Below are 19,045 nucleotides of genomic sequence, written 5' to 3' on the forward strand. Positions count from 1 at the left end.
TATATTTTTAGTGTATTTTCTCTTTTAAAGCAATTTTCATTCTTGGGCATGTTTTTGATGGCTACCAAATTTACAGCTTTATTCCTGACTCTCCAGAGCCCTTCAATGCTGTCAATATCTCTACTTGAATGTTTGGAAGACAACTCATTGTTAAATAGAATTCAAGATCTCCCCGAGGCCTTCTTCAATGTTCTCTCTCTCTTAGGGAATTACATCGCCATCCATTTACTTTCTAAAACCAGAAATCTTCTAGTCGTACCATGTATCTCCACCTTATTCCTGAGCCTCATCCAGTCCTGTAACAAATTCTCACAGTTAACTCCCAAACACCTCCCTAAATCTTTAACTACTCTCCTGCAATTCATTTTCAACATCATCACTCTAGTCGAAACTACACTAATTTGTCACCTGGATTACTGCAATTGTTCCTAACTGTTGCCCACTTTTTATTTGTTTTTCAACATTACAACCAACATGATCCTTATAAAATATAAAATTAGTCACATTTGCTCTCTGCCTAAAACCCTTGATTGACTTCCTACTGATTTTAATAACGTATGAGAAACTCACATACTTGAATGCTATTTGTGGTAAGAATAATAGCCACCAAGATGTTCACGTCCTGATCTCAGGAACTTGTGAATATGTTACTTTAACATGGTAAGAGGGATTTTGTAGATGTGATTAACTTAAAGACCTTCAAATTGAAAGATTATCCTGAATTATCCAGGTAGGCTGAACGTAATCACAGGGTCCTTAAAAGTCAGAGAAGGGGATGTGACAATCAAAGTAGAGAATTAGAGGATACAGTGTGAGAAAGACTCTACTAGGCCTTGCTGGCTTTAACCAGGGATAAATGGGTCTATGGGCCAAGGAATGAGCTTGACCTCTAGAACCTGCAAAAGGTAAGAAAATGCATTATCCCAGAGAGCCTCCAGAAGGAGCAGACCACACTGAAAGCTTTAGTCAAGTGAGACCCCGTCTAAAACTGTAACATAACAAATTTATATAGTTTTCAGCCACTAAGTCTGTTTTAACTTTTTACATCAGCAATAGAAAACTAATACACTTTTGCAGAAAGCAGTATACTGTATAAACATTTTAATTAGGACCTTATATTTTGATTGGTCTCTTCCTCCCGGTCTGAGCTCTTACCCATATTCTCTTGTTGCCCAGATCTCTATTCCCCAAATTTTTAAAGCTCAGTTTCCTAAAGATTTTGTCCTATGCCTTCATATATTTTTAGTGTATTTTCTCTTTTAAAGCAATTTTCATTCTTGGGCATGTTTTTGATGGCTACCAAATTTATATCTTTATTCCTGACTCTCCAGAGCACTTCAATGCTGTTAATATCTCTACTTGGATGTTTGGAAGATAACTCATTGTTAAATAGAATTCGTGTAATTTTATATGTAATTTACATGTAATTAAATCAGTCTATAATAAAGATTTGTTATAGGAAATAAAAATCTTGATTTGTTCCCCATTAGGCCATTTTTTAAAAGGGACTTCTTAAAGTTCAGGAGCCCTGTAAACTTTGACTAATTCTTAGTCAAATAGTTTTTTTTTCCTTAGAGAAAAATAGTGTCCAATTGATCAAAGGAGTAAGATACAACCCCATTTTGCTATTAAATTACAGTGCAATGAACCCATTACTTCCATGTCTAGCTATCGTACTATCAGGTTAGCTTGAACAGAGTTACATAGCCTTCAGAAAAGAGCAGATGGAAAACGCTAGTGCAGATAGCAAAAGAACCCTTAATAAGGTAACTTTTAAAATGTAATCACTGCCAATTACTTTTCTATGACTGGCATTTAGAACATAACACCAGTATAACACGGTTAACCCACTTAGAGTAAACTTAATTGGTCTGTGGAATGACAGCTTGCTTATTTCCTATATTTGTAAAGCATTTGGGTCTTATTTGAAAAGGTAGTTAATGTCTGTCCCCAGTGTAATCTCATTAATTGCTCAATTTAACTCTTATGGAAACACACACAACACACACACACACACACACACACACAAATATACACATAAAAGTTAAATTATGTGACATCTCAGCATTTTTTAATTGTTTCCCAATCCACAGCTAAGACTAAACACTGTCCCTATAGCAGGACTGAACAATATGAAAGAGATTAGAAACCCTTATTCCAATGATTTATCAAGTATCCAAAACTTCTAGAGATAGCTAATTCAGGCAGCTTAAATTGTAAAGATGTTTTGTGTTTTATGTTGCAGTATAATTACTTTATAATTACTTTAGTTCTTTGTTTTTAAAAATTTTTAAATACTTGGTTTCTGTTGATAATGAATTCCCAGGCATCATTCAATTTTAGGACATGAATCAATATAGACTTTGTAATATACATCCTCTTTGTTATATATTGAATTTAAAAACATATTGGTGATCACAGTCCCTTAACAATTTTTACTTCTTTAGCGGAGACAAACAGAATGATTTGTGAATGAGGACTTGTGACTTTTAGATCTCTTTTCATCACCATTGGTAAATATGGACACCTTTCTTTGTTGTCCCTAAATATATTACCTGGTCCCATTGCCTTCATTTCTCCACTCAGACTTGAAAAAAATATACTGAGGGCTAGAAATGATTTTAATTAATGTAACATTGCCATTGTTATCCTTGTCTTTTATCTTCACATACATACATTTATTTAGGTTTTTTTTAGAGAAGAGAACATGAATTTAATAGAGTCCTAGGAGATATGACATTATCTCACTTGTGTGTTAGTAAATTTAATCTGACTTCCAAGACGGTGTACATTCACATACATTTATTAATTCAACAGTTATTGAGCACCAACTGAAAAACAGGCAAGGACACATTGGAAATACAACCACAAGTGAAATAAATAAGAACACTCATGGGGCATACCTTATAATGGATAGGAGAAAGAGGATTTAAAGTTTAAGCAAATGAATAAAATAATTACAGATTATAAAATGTTTAATGAAGAAATAATCAGATGAGGTATTAGAGAATGAGGGAAGCAGAAGTCTGATCACTATTTCAGATAGATTTGGCAGAGAAGGCCTATCTGCACACCTGAGGCTCGGATAATGAGAAATAGGCAGCTGGGTGAAGAGCATGTAGAAGAGCAGTCCACCCCAAAAACAATAAGGGCTAGGCCTGCCTAAGGAAGAAATGAGATTGGCAGGTCCACAGATGAGAAAGGAATTCCATATGGAACGGGTAAGTGTGTAAAGAATCAGATAATAGAATTATGATTTACTTCTTGTTGACTATGATATAAATTTTGAATTTTCATTGAGTAATTGATGCATTTTCTATAAAAAAATGAGGTGATCTATGTTTTTCAATAATTCTGGTTTAAAATCATTCTATTTTCGATCATTCTGGTTGGTAGATAGAGAATGGTTAGGGGTGGGGAAGTAATAGCAGAGTGATCATTTAAAAGGTTTTTACACGCGTTAAGGTGAAAGATAGTCATGTTGAACGAGGTTAGTGGCATTGTGGAAAGTAGTAGAGAAATTCTATATTTTGAAAGAAGAATTCATGAAACTTATTGAAAATCACTAGAAAAAGAAAAATAAAGGTTTTCATTTGGCATTTGAAACACAGGGCTGAATGAGATCATCTCAAGAAAGAGCATAGTGAGAAAAAAGGAAAAAAAATCTTCCACATTTCAATATTTAGAGTCAAAATAAAGGAAGAAAAACTAGCAAGTGAGGCCAAGAAATGCCTGTTGAGGCAATAGGAAATCCAGATAAATGTGTCCCATAGACTGAAGAGAAAAAAGAGGAGGGATAGGTTAACAGTGGCCAATGATGCTAAGATGCCAAGTCAAGTCAAGATGGGGAAGAATTTGTTGGATATCACAGGGTTGAGACCAGAAGTGATCAGCACTTTCAAGAGAACTGAGGAGACAGAACCTACTTTGGAGTGGGTTGAAGAGTAAACTCGGACTGCTATAGCTTGAGCAGATGCAAGAATCCCAGATTCCCTTCCAAATACATAAAACTACTCAATAAAACTACAAACAAATAAACAAAAATGTGTATCTGGACTTAAAGGAAGAAACCATCAGGGAGTGTGAGACATGGTGAGTTTATGAAATCTTTCAAAGGACGCAGGGCAATTAGCAAAAGCTATATCATTAGTATTAACTTGATGAAGTAAGGCAACTTCTCTCCTTAGCTTTCAAGGCTGGAGTGTAAGGATTTTCTTTGCAGGTACCCAAGGTAGATGGCAGCCTCTGGAGAATTCTCCTTCGGACAGATCTTGAGATGGAGGCAAGGGTCATCATAGGCCCCCAAACAATGGCTCTGTTATAACTTGTTACGAGATGGTTTCCTGGGGGAATGGTAATAAGGCTTTGATTGATAACCCTTCAAGCGAATGTCATATTGTTGATCGGCTTATTACCACATCCTAATTTGAGAAAATCTTTATTCACTTCAGTGAGATTATATAATTGAAGAGTAAAGGAGTAGATGATCACATAGAAAGATTTATTTTTACATCTCTAGGCTATGATTATTAACCATACAAATATATAGCTCTTTCTCCCTTTCTGCCTTTGACTTAGCTAGAAACCCATTTGAACATTCTTCCAAAAGAATTCCTTTCCAGACATTGAGCATCATGGAGAAGGGAGTTGAATGTTATCACTTTGTTCATGTGTTGTCAGACTCTAATGGCAAAAAGTCCCTATACTTTTGCCATATTGATTTTTTTTTATTGTTTATGATACTACACAAAACAATTGCCTTAATAAAATTTGCTTGGTTCATTTCAAAGATCAATAGTGCATGCTGATGAGAAAATTGCAATTAAGAAAAGAGCTGGATTTCTTCCAATGTAATTGAAATGAAGTCAACAATTTCACAATTTTAAAATATTGCTTACATCAAATTATGGTCTATTTTACTTGCATTTTTCTTTTCAAAAAGGCTTAAATGCTAATTATCTGAAATTCCAATATATATGTTTGAAAAAAATCAATAGTAAAATTGATTTAGAAGCTATGAATGAAAATCATTTTATCCATTTAAACTCTTCTTTAGATGTAAATGTCTGTCTTTATACATGCACTTTCTTGCCATTTTGCTTTAATGTTTAAACTTCAAATTCTTATGTAAGGGCACAATATAATTCACTGTATTCAGTAAATGGAAGTTAAAATGGAAATATACATTCTTACTAGATTTACTCATGATTGTCTTCATTATATATTTATCAATAGGCTTTGACTTGTATACTTGTTAACAATTTCTTCCTACCGTCAACATTATCCTAGCCTCTTTTACACCTGAGATGATTGAAAATGACCCTAGATAATTTTTCTTTTTTTTATTTGGGGCATTAAGAGTTGGGTTCTCTCACTACCCTGATAAAAACATTATATCATGGATGCAAAAATCATCTTGATATAGAGAATTACTGCAGAATATTCTATTCCATGCTTTTGCTATTATCCGTGGTTATAAAAATCTGTAAACATAGAAATCACTTCTTGGGATTGGATTGTGGAAGTCCTGATGTATCATGCTCAGCTAGTGACAGGTTTTTAAATTCAACTTCCTGAGTGAGAAAGGTGTGACAACCTGGGAGCTGGTGATAGCCGCTGGATATTATGCAGAATGGCCGAAGTGCCTCTCATGTCATTATATCATAGGATTTTTGTGTTGAAGTTTCAATGAGTATTAAGCATAAAATGATTAGCAGTAAATAAGGGTCCATATTCCCTTCTTTTTACTATGAAATCTGCCCTGTGACCTCTGCTTCAGGAATTTGTCATCTCCCTTTGAACTTGTATTTCACATTGTTCTTCCTTTACATAAACTTCCACATTTTATTTATTTATTATTTTTTCTTGAAAGATTCTAAAGGATTATTCTGACATAATTATGCTAGTATCACATTAAACACCAAGCCATAAATAAAATATATTTAATCTGGGGATGAATATATGTTTGAAGATAGTTAAAAAAGCACAAAGCATATAATCATGGTATGTGATTACATTATCTACCTACTAAGTCTTATAATAAGTCCCCAGTTATCTTTGTACCTTCCTGCTTATTAGTTTCCATATCAAGTCAGTTATAGAGTCATTCATGACTTATTTATGAAATTTCTCCTGAATCTGTTGCTCTTCTTTACTCTCATTGTCATTAACCAATATCAAATCCCAATTGTCAATTTTTCAGGACCCAAAAATAACCTCACAAATGATCTTTCTGCATTTTCCCCCACAATGAATCATCTTTTCCCCCTAGAATTAAGCTGCAAAATAATGATCCTAACATTGATTACATGGCTACACAAACAAAAAAAATCATTAGAAAAGCATAAAATGCCCTTCACCTCAAGCAGGAGGTCCTGCTTGCAAGTTTCCTTTCTAACTTTATTTCTCAAAATTCTTTAGAAACACCAAATGGTAAACTCTTGTATAATAAAGATACAATTTATCAGTAATTTCTATGCTGCAATGACTACATTTCAAGTTCTCATTTCTTGTAATGCTGTCACCTGGACTTCTATGCTAGGTATACCTGCTTGGAAACCCTCATTAGCTACCTGCTTTTTCAATGGCTTTGTCACCTCTCTCATCTTCATAATGCTAACAGATGGTCATTGCTCAAATACAATCTCAGAAAAACCTTAGGGTTCTATTTCTATTGTCTATATTTTACCCTGCCTTATTTTTTTAATAGCATTGATCTCTCCCTCATATTATATACTTATCTTTTTTTAATTATCTTCCTCATGAAAAAATTAAGAGTCTTTATCACTACTTTATTCCCACATATTATAATACTGCTTGTCATATATTGTATAAGCCTTCAAAATTATTTTTCTTAAAATGATGAATAGCTGCACACAGTACAAGTATTAAAGAAACATACCATGTTATGGAAAGTATCCATACAGTTACATTTCAGATACATTATTGGAAGACTATAGTGTGTTATCACTGTTTGTAATGAACACTGGTGTGGGAAAAATTGCACATCATAAGTGTTTTGTCTTATCAGTGAATATTAAGTTGTATATCAATTTTAATATCATGATTAGTTATATTCTGAAATAATATATCATGTTATTTATATATCCTACTGATTATTTTTTATTTGGTAATCATTGATCATTTCTTTCTCTCACAATCCTATCAAATATTAAAAACAAATTGTTATCCCCAAAGTAATACCTAAAAATAAACTTAACCGAGGAGGTGAAAGACATGTACTCTGAAAACTATAAAAAATTAATGAAAGAAATTGAAGATGACACAAACAAATGTAAAGATTTCATGCTCATGGATTAGAAGAACAAATTTTGTTAAAATGCCCATACTACCCAAAGCAATCTACAGATTTAATGCAATCCCTATCAAAACACCAACAGCATTTTTCCAAGAACTAGAACAAATAATCCTAAAATTTGTATGGAACCACAAAAGACCCCAAATAGCCAAAACAATCTTGAAAAAGAAAAACAAACCTGGAAGTGTCACAATCCAGATTTCAAGTTATACTACAAAGCTGTAGTAATCAAAACAGTATGGTATGGTATGGTATGGTATTGGCACAAAAATAGAGACATAGATCAATGGACCAGGATAGAAAGCCCAGAAACAAACCCATGATTAAAAGGTTAATTAGGGGCACCCGGGTGGTTCAGTTGGGTAAGCATCTGCCTTCAGCCCAGGTCATGATCCCAGGGTCCTGGGATCGAGTCCCTTGTCAGGATCGCTGCTCAGTGGGGAGCGTGCTCTCCCTCGCCCCTGCCCCACACATTTGCTCTCTCATGTATGCATGCTCTCTCTCAAATAAATAAAATCTTTAATAAAGGAAGAAAAAAAGGTCAGTTAATCTTCAACAAAAGAGGCAAGAATTTACAATGGAAAAAAGACCACTCCTTAAAAAAAAAAAAAAAAAAAAAAAGAATCGGAAAAACTGGACAGCTACAAGCAAAAAAAAAATAAAAAAAAAAAGAAACTGGACCACATTCATACACCATACACAAAAATAAACTCAAAATGGATCAAAGACCTAAATGTGACACAGGAAAACATAAAAATCCTAGAAGAGAGCACAGGTAATAATTTCTTTGATATCGGCCATAGAATATTTTTCTAGCTATGTCTCCTGAGGCAAGAGAAATAAAAGCAAAAATAAACTATTGGGACTACATCAAAATGAAAATCTTCTGCACAACAAAAGAAACAGTCAAGAAAACTAAAAGGAAACCTACAGAATGGAAGAAGATATGATAATCCAATAAAGAGTATCCAAACTATATAAAGAACTGATATAACTCAACACCCAAAAAACAAATAATCCAGTTACAAATTGGCAGAAGACACAAAGAGACATTTTTCCAAAGAAGACATCCAGATTGTCAACAAACACATGAAAAGACACTCAGCATCACTCATCATCAGGGAAATACAAATCAAAACTACAATGAGATGTCACCTCACACCTGTCAAAATGGCTAAAATAAAAATCATAAGAAGTGTCAACAAGTGTTGACAAGGATGTGGAGAAAGAGGAACCCTCATGCACTGTTGGTGGGGATGCAAACTGGTACAGCCACTGTGGAAAACAGTACGGAGGTTCCTCAAGAAATTGAAAATAGAGCTACTCTATTAATCTGGTATTCACACTACTAGGTATTTATCCAAAAAAAAAAATATATATGTATATATATAAACACTAATTCAAAAGGATATATGCACCCCTATCTTTATTACAGCATTATTTTCAATAGCCAAATTATGGAAGCAGCCCAAGTGTCCATCAATATGAATGGATAAAGAAGATGCATATAAGGGCGGCTGGGTGGCTCAGTCATTAAGCATCTGTCTTTGGCTCAGGTCATGATCCCAGGGTCCTGGGATAGAGCCCCACATCGGGCTCCTTGCTCAGCAAGAGGCCTGCTTCTCCTTCTCCCACTCCCCCTGCTTGTGTTCCCTCTCTCGCTGTGTCTCTCTCTGTCAAATAAATACATAAAATCTTAAAAAAAAAAAAAGAAGATGCATATACAATATTATTCAGCCACAAAAAAGAATGAAATCTTGCCATATGGATGGAGCTAGATAGTATAATGCGATGCAAAATAAGTCAGAGAATGACAAATACCATATGATTTCACTCATGTGTGGAATTTAAGAAACAAAATAAAGAAAAAAAAGAGAGAAAGAAAAAAACAGACAATTATAGAGAACAGATTGATGGTTACCAGAAGGGAGGTTGGGTAGGGGGATGGGTAGAAATGGATGAAGGGGATTCAGAGCACACTTATCATGATGAGCATTGAGTGATGTATAGAATTGTTGAATCACTATATTGTATACCTGAAACTAATATAACACTGTATGTTAACTATATTGAAATTAAAATTAAAAACTTAATTAGAATAAAAACCCAAATTGTTGTCAATAAAATTGAAAAGTTTTCTATTTTGAAAAACCAAATGAATACTGCCGCAAATACTAATAGGCCACATGGTAACTAAATGGAAAATAATGATGCTGTTAGGGCAGCTACAATTGCTATACTGGGCTTTATTATAATTCATTTCTGAGTATTGTTTGACAAGAAAATCTTATGCATACTTATTGTAAAACTTAATTGATATTTAACATATCTCTATATCAAAAAACTAGTGAATACTTACATAGTGCATATATTGCTTTAAATAAAGTGCATCTGTACATTTTGGAGCTCTTATCTGGAACTTTCTGCCAAGTATCTGACTTCACAGGGCATCAAATAGATAGACCTTCTAGCCTGAGGGTGGGGTAGGGATCAGAACATATGTATGCATAGTCAAATAAGGAGATTAAATCAGTTTTCATGTCTGAAGAGCTTGTTCTTATCAGCTTCTAGGGCTCTTAGTACATAGACAAAAAGTCTTTTTGATTTCTTAATCATGAATAAAACTTACATCACTTTCTTTCAAGCATACCGTGTAATGTGCCAGCATTTCCTAAAGCTTGTCAAGCATGGGGCCTTATCTCACAATTGATATACATTTTAAATTGCCTGACTCCCTGGCAGCTATCAACTCAGACATACATTCTATCAGATACAAAATATCACAGTGAAGCAACACTGTAAAAACTGGCTTTATTGCCTTTTCCTACAAATACCATGCTCAAGATTTAACTGTATTTGAACTTGCTTTGTAATAATTGTTTTCAATGAGATGAGGCAGCAGCAAAATCCATTATTTATATGTTTCTCCATAGACTCATAATATCTTCATATGCAGAGTTTTCAAGTTTTACATTAAAAGATGTCGGTAGCATCAGCACCACACAGACTGCATGGATTCAATAGAAAAAAAAAAAATCAAGGAACAAAAATTAGTACTGAAGATCTGTGGTTACCAAATTATTTTAGGCAATATATCTGGTGTCTCTGAAAAGTAAAATTTTTCATGAGTAAAATCTAAAATTGTAATTTATATTTTAGCAATTATTATTTTTGGCCCAATGATGAGAATATATTTATGCATTACTTCACTGAAATAGACAAAAGATTCTGTCTATAACATGCATAGATATATTTTAAAATTTATCAGACCTATTCCGTAGAATTTTCACATTTGAAACTACTTTTCCTAAGGCTTTCCGAGATTATTATTCTCTACTTAATTATACATAAGATAACATGACATGTTAAAAGTGTTATAGAGATTTGATTTTTCTTAAGTTTTTGCATTCCCTTTTTCCTATAAAAACACTATTTTCCTCTCCCGTTTTATTACTATGTTTGCCGTATTAGCATAACATTCTGAAGACAACATATTCACAGTTTCTAATCTCTATATTCTAACCTGGAAGTAGAGAAAACACTTCTGAATTTTTTTTTATTTTTGTTGTTAACATATCTAGCACTTACATAGTATTGTGACTCTGCACAAATCTGCGTGTATATTTCAACAGTATGAGAACTCTCATGTCAGAAAGATATGAAGTTCTGTTAAACTTCAAGAAAGGCTTCTCTAAGATATTTACAAATGACATATCAGATAAAGGGCTAGTATCCAAAATCTATAAAGAACTTTGTAAACTCAACACCCAAAGAACAAATGATCCAATCAAGAAATGGGCAGAAGACATGAACAGACATTTTTCCAAAGAAGACATCCAAATGGCCAACAGTCACATGAAAAAGTGCTCAACATCGCTCAGCATCAGGGAAATCCAAATCAAAACCTTAATGAGATACCACCTTACACCAGTCAGAATGGCTAAAATTAACAAGTCAGGAAATGACAGATGTTGGCGGGGATGTGGAGAAAGGGGAACCCTCCTACACTGTTGGTGGGAATGCAAGCTGGTGCAGCCACTCTGGAAAACAGTATGGAGGTTCCTCAAAAAGTTGAAAATAGAGCTACCATACAACCCAGCAATTGCACTACTGGGTATTTACCCCAAAGATACAAATGTAGGGATCCAAAGGGGTATGTGCACCCCGATGTTTATAGCAGCAATGTCCACAATAGCCAAACTATGGAAAGAGCCAAGATGTCCATCGACAGATAAATGGATAAAGATGTGGTGTATATATACAACGGAATATTATGCAGCCATCAAAAGGAATGAAATCTTGCCATTTGCAACGATGTGGATGGAACTGGAGGGTATTATGCTGAGCGAAATAAGTCAATCAGAGAAAGACATGTATTATATGATCTCACTGATATGAGGAATTCTTTTTTTTTTTTTTTTTTAAAGATTTTATTTATTTATTTGAGAGAGAGAGAATGAGAGACAGAGAGCATGAGAGGGAGGAGAGTCAGAGGGAGAAGCAGACTTCCCGCTGAGCAGGGAGCCTGATGTGGGACTCGATCCTGGGACTCCAGGATCATGACCTGAGCCGAAGGCAGTCGCTTAACCAACTGAGCCACCCAGGCGCCCTCACTGATATGAGGAATTCTTAATCTCAGGAAACAAACTGAGGGTTGCTGGAGTGGGGGTGGTGGGAGGGATGGGGTGGCTGGGTGATAGACATTGGGGAGGGTGTGTGCTATGATGAGTGCTGTGAATTGTGTAAGACTGTTGAATCACAGACCTGTACCTCTGAAACAAATAATACATTATATGTTTAAAAAAAAGAAGAAGAAGAAGATAGCAGGAAGGGAAGAATGAAGGGGGAAAATCAGAGGAGGAGACGAACCATGAGAGACTATGGACTCTGAGAAACAAACTGAGGGTTCTAGAGGGGAGAGGGGTGGGGGGATGGGTTAGCCTGGTGATGGGTATTAAAGAGAGCACGTTCTGCATGGAGCACTGGGTGTTATACGCAAACAATGAATCATGGAACACTACATCAAAAACTAATGGTGTAATGTATGGTGATTAACATAACATAATAATAAAAAAAAAGAAAAAAAAAGAAAGGCTTCTCTAAAATAGTTCATGTTAGTCTAAGAACAAAGGTGAAAATAAAGTTTTACTCTGACTCATTTTCTAGTAGTGAACCTTGACAGTTCATTTTCACTTAACATGCCATTTAATATTTACACACTGTTTCCTGGAAATACAGCTTTACTCTACAGCAACAACCAACCAAATCCAAGAAACACAAACAATAAAAACCAAAACAACAACAACTAAATGAAGATGGCTATCAGGAAAGATCTCTCTTCCAGGATGCGGAAAAAGAGAAATTACCAAAGAAAGCAACATTTTGGCATGACAAAGATCACTGGTGGGAGTTGGAAAGAATATGAATTTGGAACCTAACTGTTGAATCTCAGGTCCTCTCCTCTTGGTGCTTTTTTTTTTTTTTTGTATTACATTTTTATTGCAATATAGCACTCATTGAAGCACTTAAAAAGGGAAGATATAAAAAGATTAAGACATCATAAATTGACCAAATATTTGAATCTTAAATAAAGGTCATAACCGTACTGTTGACAGATAAACTGTTATAGTACAGTAGGTAAACCTGTGAGTCTACAGCAGAAGTCTTCTGTACTTTAACAGGAAACAAAAATGAAAAAGACCAAGTCAAAAAACTACCGGGACATCCTTAAAAATGGAGTAGGGCCAGTAAAGTATCCTCTAGATACAGAAGGCACTTTGAGACTGAAAAATGATTCAAGGCACCCCATACCATTTACAGTTTTATTCCGGGTAACTTACCAACAGAGGGAATCAGGCAGACAGACAATACAGATGCTACAAGACTCTTCTCCCCACTGTCTATACCTTAATCCACAGCTTTTATAGAGCGAGGGTTGGTGTGGGCTTTGTGATGAGGTCTAAGGATAGTTACCTAAAGAGGCACCGTCTATTCGTGGGAGGATCTCTACTAGTTAGCTGAAGTGGTGCCTTCCGTGTGCTTTAGGGAAGATCAGGACAAGCCTTCCTGCATTCCAGTCAGGGCACGCTTTAACCTCCGAGGGGTGGAACATATAGTCCCAAGGGAAGTCATTGCAGAGATATGAACGAGGTAGAGGGCCAAAGGCGGGGTCAGTGTTGTCAGTACTCCTACAGAGTAGAGGTCAGGATCTGAGCTTTCATTGAATATTTTTCACTGACACAGATCGCTAACCCTTAATTTCTTTGTTCACACTTCATCATATGTACTTAAAATTAGGGGTGCCTGGGTGGCTCAGTCGGTTAAGCATCTGCCTTCATCTCAGGTCATGATCTCAGGGTTCTGGGATTGAGCCCCGTATCTGGCTCCCTGCTCAGTGGGGAGTCTACTTCTCCCTGTCCCTCTGCCCCTGCCCCCCTTGTGCATGCTCTCTCCCTCTCTCTCTCTCTCTCAGATAAATAATTTTTTTAAAAAAATTATCAAAATTAAATGTGAATATAATACAGATAAATCAACCATCATAGTTTGGCAACCATGAAAGTAAAAACCACAGCCTGTACTTCCCAGCACTTCCAATCGTACCTTCAAGAGGCAAGTCCTTGTAACAGTTTAATTTTGGCTTTAGGTGGTATTCTCCAAACTCTAAATATTATAAGTCTAATAATAAACTATATTGCTTTTTATTTTTTTTTAAAGAGTTTATTTATTTATTTGACAGAGAGAGACACAGTGAGAGAGGGAACACAAGCAGGGGGAGTGGGAGAGGGAGAAGCAGGCTTCTCGCTGAGCGGGGAGCCCGACACGAGGCTCGATCCCAGGACCCTGGGATCATGACCTGAGCTGAAGGCAGAAGCTTAATGACTGAGCCACCCAGGCGCCCCCTATATTGCTTTTTAGTTTGATGACTAAACTTGTATAATTTGCTTCCCTACCATAAATTGTGAAAAATGGCGTATGTATTCCTCACTCTACTTTTCCACTTCCTCCTTTGTCTTATTGTTGAGTTTTATTAATATTTTTGGTCTTTATCTTGATCACCTCTATAAATTTAAAGAAAACACACAAATACTTATTTTTTGTTCTATCAAGTTTGAGTAATTGTTTTGACTCACAAAATTAGAACATAAATCTATCAACCCTATCATTCATCTCTTCTACTGGCTTAAATTATATTGTCCAATACAGAAATAGCTAGCTAGAAAACACTAATTTGGAAACATATATGCACCCCTATGTTTATTGCAGCATTATTTACAATAACCAAGATATAGAAGCAACCCAAGTATCCATCTGTAGATGAATGTATAAAAGAGTTGGGGTATATATATATAATGAAATATTACTCAGCCATATAAAAGAATAAAATCCTGCCATTTACAACAACACAGATGGACCGAGAGGGTATTATACTAAGTGAAAAGGCAGAGAAAGACATCATATAATTTCACTTATAGGTGGAATCTAAAAGAACAATGCATACAAACAAACAAAAACAAACACACTGTTAAATACAGACAACAAACTGGTGGTTGCCAGAGGGGAGGTAGAGGGAATGGGTGAAATACTTGAAGGTACAAATTGCATTAAAAAATACAAACTGAAGGGGCACCTGGGTGGCTCAGTCATTAAGCGTCTGCCTTTGGCTCAGGTCATGATCCCAGGGTCCTGGGATCGAGCCCCGCATCAGGTTCCCCACTCAGCGGGAAGCCTGCTTCTCCCTCTCCCACACCCCCTGCTTGTGTTCCCTCTCTTGCTGTGTCTCTCTCTGTCAAATAAATAAATAAAATCTTAAAAAAAAAGAAATACAAACTGAAGTATAAGTCACATATATAAAAAGTACAGGATAGGGAATATAGTCAATAATATTTTAATATAAAAAAGTAGCTAGCTCAATGGCTTGAGCCAGTTCACTCATGTTCTGGAATTAATTCATGTATATGAAGACTAGAATCTACTTCTCCAGTTATCACTATATTTTATTTAGTACCATGTATTACATTCCTTCTAGCAAAAACAATAATTACAATAGATTCTTTTTCTCTATGCTGAATCCTAGCTGATATTATTTTTCTGGGCCTATGGGTTTAGCATATAATGTGAAAAAAGAAACAGGAGTTGTGGATATTATAGGGATAACTATGTATAATTCATCACATAATCAAGTAGTAGGATTTTAACCATGGATTATTTGCCTCTATATGAAGAATGTTTCTAAAGTCAGGACCAAATTTATAGTTTTCTCTCCTTCCCACTCTCTCTCATCTCTCTTTCTGTATTTCTCATACTTGAAGCATCTCTCTCCCCTCTGGTTTTACAAAATTTGTCATACAGAACAACTCTTGTGAAAATATTTCATTGAATATTATGTATTTTTTACCCCTCCCTTCCATTCTTCCATTCTCTCTCCCTTCCATTCTTTGCCCCTGCTGATTCTGAATACAGAGGTTACCTCACGCTGCATTAGGAATATTGCTTATATCCTTGCTATTATGATGTGGGGTTTTTTTTCCCCTTTTTTGATTAACTTTTCTATAATTTCGATTACATTTGGGAAAAGAGGGCACTCAAAGGTGTCACTTAATCTTATATCTTGCACTGTGGCTAAGTAATTGTCTTTCCCATAAATATAAAAAATAACAAATATATCTTACAAATGCTAGCTCTCCTCTATGTAAACCATGCATTTGATTAAATATTTATACAGTACCTACTATATGATTCATTGATTGATGAGCAAAAAAGATGGATCTTCCTTAAAGTTTATAATTTAATGAAAGAGACACGTGGTGAGCAAATAATTACATACATAGATATACAATTAGTTCCTAAAAAGGAATAGCAATAGAAGCTAATTTAGAATACGAAGACTCAGGAAAGGTGTATTAAGAAAATAACATTTAAGCTAAAACCTGAAGTTTATCAGGTTTGTTTGTTAATCATAGTCTAATGCCTTATCATCTATTTTTCTGATATCTTCTTACATAAAACTTGTAAGCGCATTGTTTTCCCTGCATGCAAAGCATTGTTTTATTTTAAAGACACTTTCATAATGTTTCTGAAGCAACTCTTCTTTTAAAGTTTATTCCTTATTGATATTTTCAAAGTTATATTTGCAAGGAATATATAAATAGTTCCCTTACTGGACTGGTATCATTTATTTTTTTCAAAATTTGCAATATTTCATCATCTGTTGACTTAACATTTTTCTGATCAGGGATAGTACCATCTGCACCCGTCATTTTTTAAAGAATAATGCAAATCATGTTTCTCTGACATATAGATTAAGTGCTATTTTTATCACCCAATAATTTTTGAATCTTCCTGATACCTGGTTACTTCTAATTGACCCTTAAAATTGACTGAATATTTCTATTTAATTTACATTTGAGAGCTTCTTATTTATAACTTACAGTCCCTATTCTTAGAAGAGAATAAAGCAAGTTGTAAAGTGATTATCTGCTGTTTGAGTATTGAAGTTACATTCTGTATACATTTTCCTTATATTTACATTCTGTTAGATTTTAGTTCATGGTCTACTTCAGAAAGTTTAAGCCACTTAAGCAAGAAGCAGGGATAAAGGAAAGCCCCACGACTTACTGTATTTTTTTTTTAACCAGTAACTACTTTTCCTTGCTCAGTCAACATTTACCAGAAGTTGAAATGTGATTACTATATATTTGTTGTATGCTTTATTCCGTTTTAGTTTTGCCTTTATGTTCTGCTCCACTGAGTGGGCTTAAACAAAAATGAAGTATCTACATCAGTTTTGTTTTGTTTTGCTGTACCCCTGATAGAGAAGTGACTTCCCAGTGTGGTTTCTGTTTCTGACATGGCCTCTGCTACCTCTAGGTCTCCAGGCTCCAAACTAGAAATTATTCTCACAAATTTCACAGTTCCTTATGCCATGATTAGAAATCATTTTCATTTTGTTCAAAATTGTAAACCTTCTAGTAAATATCCTTCCTAGTGTGTTAGTATTGGTCATTTCTTTATTTCAGAAAGGAGCTCTTTTCCAGCTCCTAATTTACATTCTTTCTTTATATTCTTTCTTTACATTCCCTTTTGAGTTATGCCAAATATGCTCAAAATAAGGACAACCCATTAAACCTTAATAAAAAGAATAAGAAAATATAGTATGATTATGCAATTTGAATAGTCACCCTCATTCACTGCGAATTCATCATGTGTGTATGTATGTATGCATGTGTTTGTATATACATAAACTTTAATTTTTCATTATTTGTTAGTGAAAACTAACTCTGGAAAGAGAATGAATAGAGGAGTATAACCATCTGTAACACTTGAAGAAACAATATGAATGAATATTTGTTACATATTATATATAATAAGTTCAAAAGAGAACATAGTAGCCATTTAATTTAGTGTAGCTCTTCTTTTGACATTTGAACTGTCCTTTTTTTATTCTTTAAGAAATGGTCCTACAAACCCTCCTTAAACTCCAGGGATTAAAAATGCTCCACCATTCCAAGCATTAATTCAACATTTCACAATTATTTATTTTATGCCAAACACTTTACTAAGTTTACTACTGAGGATAAAAAGGTGAATTAAGCATGGTTGAATAACATGGAATAAAGAGAGAGATCTGTAAATAATGAATAGTATTTAGCCAATGAGAAAAAAATTCAGGGAAAACTTGTTGAATTTATCCTAATTTATCTTAGGAAATAAATGTTGTGAGATCATAATATAGGAGTTAGGGCAGCCATCAAAAAAAAAAAAAAAAAAGAAATCTTGCCATTTGCAATGACATGGATGGAACTAAACAGTATAATGCTAAATGAGATAAGTCAATCAGAGAAAGACAATTATCATATGTTCTCACTCATATGTGGAATTTAAGAAACAAAACAGGATCATAGGGGAAGGGAGGGAAAAATAAACTAAGATGAAATCAGAGAGGGAGACAAACCATAAGAGACTCTTAATCATAGGAAACAAACAGGGTTGCTAGAGGGAAGGGGGGTTGGGGGTTGGAATAACTGGGTGATGGACATTAAGGAAGGCATGTGATGTAATGAGCACTGGGTATTATATAAGCCTGATGAATCACTGACCTCTACCTCTGAAACTAGTAATACATTATATGTTAATTAATTGAATTTAAATAAAAAAATAAATTTAAAAAATTATAAAAAATATAGGAGTTAGGGGAGCATTAAGAATAAGGTTGTAGAAGTAAGCAACTGTGAGAACATGTAAGGATTTTTATGCCTTAAAAGTACTTTGTACTATATCTTGTATGCAATACAGAGATACAGAAAAAAAAAATCAAATTTACACCAGTTCTTCCTGTGAAAAGCAACAAAAATTTGACACAGAAGGAGTGAAAGTGGGGAAGAATATGAAAATCATTTATCTGCCTCAACCCCACCTTTTTGTCCTTCATGGAGGTCTGTCCTGTTCTGTCCATTGGATACAATGCAAGGATCTGTATATATGGGAACTGTGATTGTAGGTATAGAATAGATTTTCCTTCTTCAGCATCCTCTAATTACTATATATTCTGTACATATAATGTACATTAAACTAGTAATTTCCTAGACAAACCATGGGATTTCAACTCGGATTACAACCCTTAATGTGCCTCCTTCTGCTGAGAGTATCTTCTTCCTACCACACACTTTTTAGCTATACCTTCATCCACCTGTCAAACACATATTCACCCCTGAATCTTATTTGGGGGTT

This window comes from Phoca vitulina, unplaced genomic scaffold (assembly GCF_004348235.1).
Source record: "Phoca vitulina isolate PV1807 unplaced genomic scaffold, GSC_HSeal_1.0 scaffold26, whole genome shotgun sequence".
Taxonomy (NCBI): domain Eukaryota; kingdom Metazoa; phylum Chordata; class Mammalia; order Carnivora; family Phocidae; genus Phoca; species Phoca vitulina.